The 2,500-nt window shown below is 58.4% G+C and overlaps 1 pseudogene; it reads left to right on the top strand.

Moving 5' to 3' along the window:
* LOC129374921 (28S ribosomal RNA) overlaps nucleotides 1-2,500 on the top strand; it is an 8,191-nt pseudogene that overhangs the window by 3,075 nt on the left and 2,616 nt on the right.

Below are 2,500 nucleotides of genomic sequence, written 5' to 3'. Positions count from 1 at the left end.
CCTGCCCAAGGAAGGGTTGTGCCTAACCAGCCAACTCTGGTATTTCTTTGGTTACAAGCAAGATGCAGTTTCCTACAGATAGTCTCGGCCAGGATCACCCTTCTGGCTTATCAAAATGGGTGCGAGTGCGGCTAGGGATGGGGTCGTCACTTCGTCAGCGAAGCTGTCCCTCCGGCGTGTTTGAGGTTGGACACGTGGAACTGGCGAACCAACCTCCCCACTGGGCGCTGGGACCAGCCCCTGGGGGTATTGTCTAGGGTCCCCACCGGGACTAGGGCCACGGCCACTAGTCCAACTTTGTTGCGTCGAAAGTCCGTCGGTCGCGACGCAGGTCCAGGAGAGAGCGACTGGCAAATGCTTCCTGGGGATTCCTCGGTGGTTGCCGAATTAATGGTGGAGGATGCTTCGACAATGAGGGCAGAAGCAGCCGAAACCGTGCTGGAACCACAACTTGGGCAGGCCGTCACAGGAGCGGTGCATACACTGTCGGAGGTCGTGCGTTCTGAAGCTCCCACAGAAGTCAGGGTCCTGTTGCCATGGATTGGCTCGGACTGCCCGCTGTGTGGTGTGCAGGTGAAGGGCATTGTCGCGCTCGGGAAGCATCTCGCTGTCCGGCACGGCGGTGTTACTGCCTTGTACATGTGCGGCAAGTGGGAGGTCCAACACTAACGGGCACTCCATCTCGTGTCATGTCCCTAAGTGCGGGGGTGTGGCTGGGGTGGAGGGGGAGCCGGCTAGCGGGTTCGCTTGCGAGCTTTGCGACGCCCGGTTCCCCACGCCTGTTGGTGTCTCCCAGCACAAGCGGCACGCCCACGCGGCGGCGTGGAATGAGGCAAGACTGGCGATGAGGAAGGTGCCAGCCGGGGAGATCAGGGCAACGAAGCTCTGGAGTGTTGGAGAAGTGCAGACGCTCATCCGGCTCATTCGGGAGCACGGAGATTCGGTTGCCACGTACCAGCTCATAGCGGTTGAGTTGGGAAATGGCAAGACGGCTGAACAGGTGAGGAGTAAGAGGAGAAACCTGAAGATCGATATGGCAGGCGATAGCCTACACGAAGCGGAGGAGGAGGGCAGAGTGTCTGTGGCTGACCCTGAACCTCTGGCTGCGCAGTCTTTGTCACCGTCACCCCAGGTCCTGTCATCGGACAGGATTAGGGAAGCGTTGGTTGGTTGGGGTGACAGAGAGGGTGGGAAGAGGTGAAGGCTATCGCTGACCTTGTTAGGGACGTAGATCAGAACCCTTTTCTGATCGAATCCTCAGCGTCAGAAATCATCTCGAGGCTGGGTGGGGGAGTGGAGCGGCCTGGTAGGGCCCGTCCTCCCGTTCGAGAGCAGAACCAAGCGAAGGGTTGGGTAAGGCGTCTTGCCCAACGTAGGCGTGTGTACCGAGAGTGCCAGTTTTGGTACTCGAGGGACCAGGCCAGGCTCGCGGCACGGATCCTGGATGGGGCCGAGAGCCAGGAATGCGCCCTACCGGCGGACCAGATCTACGAAGCGTTTCGTGAGAGATGGGAAGTCGGAGAGCAGTTCCACGGGCTTGGGGAGTTCCGAACGGGTTTAGTCTCCGACAACCAGGAGTTCTACAATCCCATCCTGGCGGCAGAGGTGATGGAAAACCTAAACAAGATGGCAAACGGCTCGGCCCCAGGCCCAGACAGGATCAGCAAAAAGGTTTGCTGAGCTGGGACCCCAGGGGCGAGCAACTGGCACGGCTATACACGACGTGGTTGGTCCGTGGAGTCATACCCCGGGCCTTCAAGGAATGCAGGACGACATTGCTACCGAAGTCCACTGATCCTGGTGAGCTGCTGGAGGTCAGCGGTTGGCGTCCAGTGACCATCGGTTCGGTGGTGCTTCGGCTGTTTTCGAGGATTCTTACCATGAGGATGGCGCGTGCGTGTCCTCTGAGTCCTCGGCAGAGGGGTTTCCTGGCCTCCTCGAGTGGTTGCGCGGAGAACCTGTTGATTGTGGGTGAGATCATCAGGCGCTCGAGGCGGGACGGGAGCCCTCTAGCAGTCGTGTTTGTTGACTTTGCTAAGGCTTTTGACTCCATAGCCCATGAGCATATCCTGTGTGCCTTGGGTGAGCGCCGGGTCGACCCTCACGTTATTGAGTTGATTCGTAACTCATATGTGGATTGCGTGACCAGGGTGAACTGTGTGGACGGTCACACACAGAAGATTCACATGAAAGTGGGTGTTAAGCAGGGTGATCCTATGTCACCACTGCTTTTCAACCTGGCTATGGACCCCCTCATCCATAGGCTCGAACAGACCAGATTCGGGGTACGTTGGGGAGATCTGTCGATCTCCGCGTTGGCATTCGCTGACGATTTGGTTTTGGTGGCAGGGTCGGTGGAGGCAATGAATGGGAGCCTCGGGATTTTGGAGGAGTTCTGCCAACTGACGGGGTTGAGGGTTCAGCCCAAGAAGTGTCACGGATTCTACATGGACAAGGGCGTGGTTAACGACTGTGAAGCCTGGAGGATCGGTGGATCCCC

This window comes from Poeciliopsis prolifica, unplaced genomic scaffold (assembly GCF_027474105.1).
Source record: "Poeciliopsis prolifica strain line A6 unplaced genomic scaffold, Auburn_PproV2 SCAFFOLD037, whole genome shotgun sequence".
In the NCBI taxonomy this organism is placed as follows: domain Eukaryota; kingdom Metazoa; phylum Chordata; class Actinopteri; order Cyprinodontiformes; family Poeciliidae; genus Poeciliopsis; species Poeciliopsis prolifica.
Note: the sequence above shows the minus strand (reverse complement) of the source record. Positions and strands in the feature narration are given on the sequence as shown.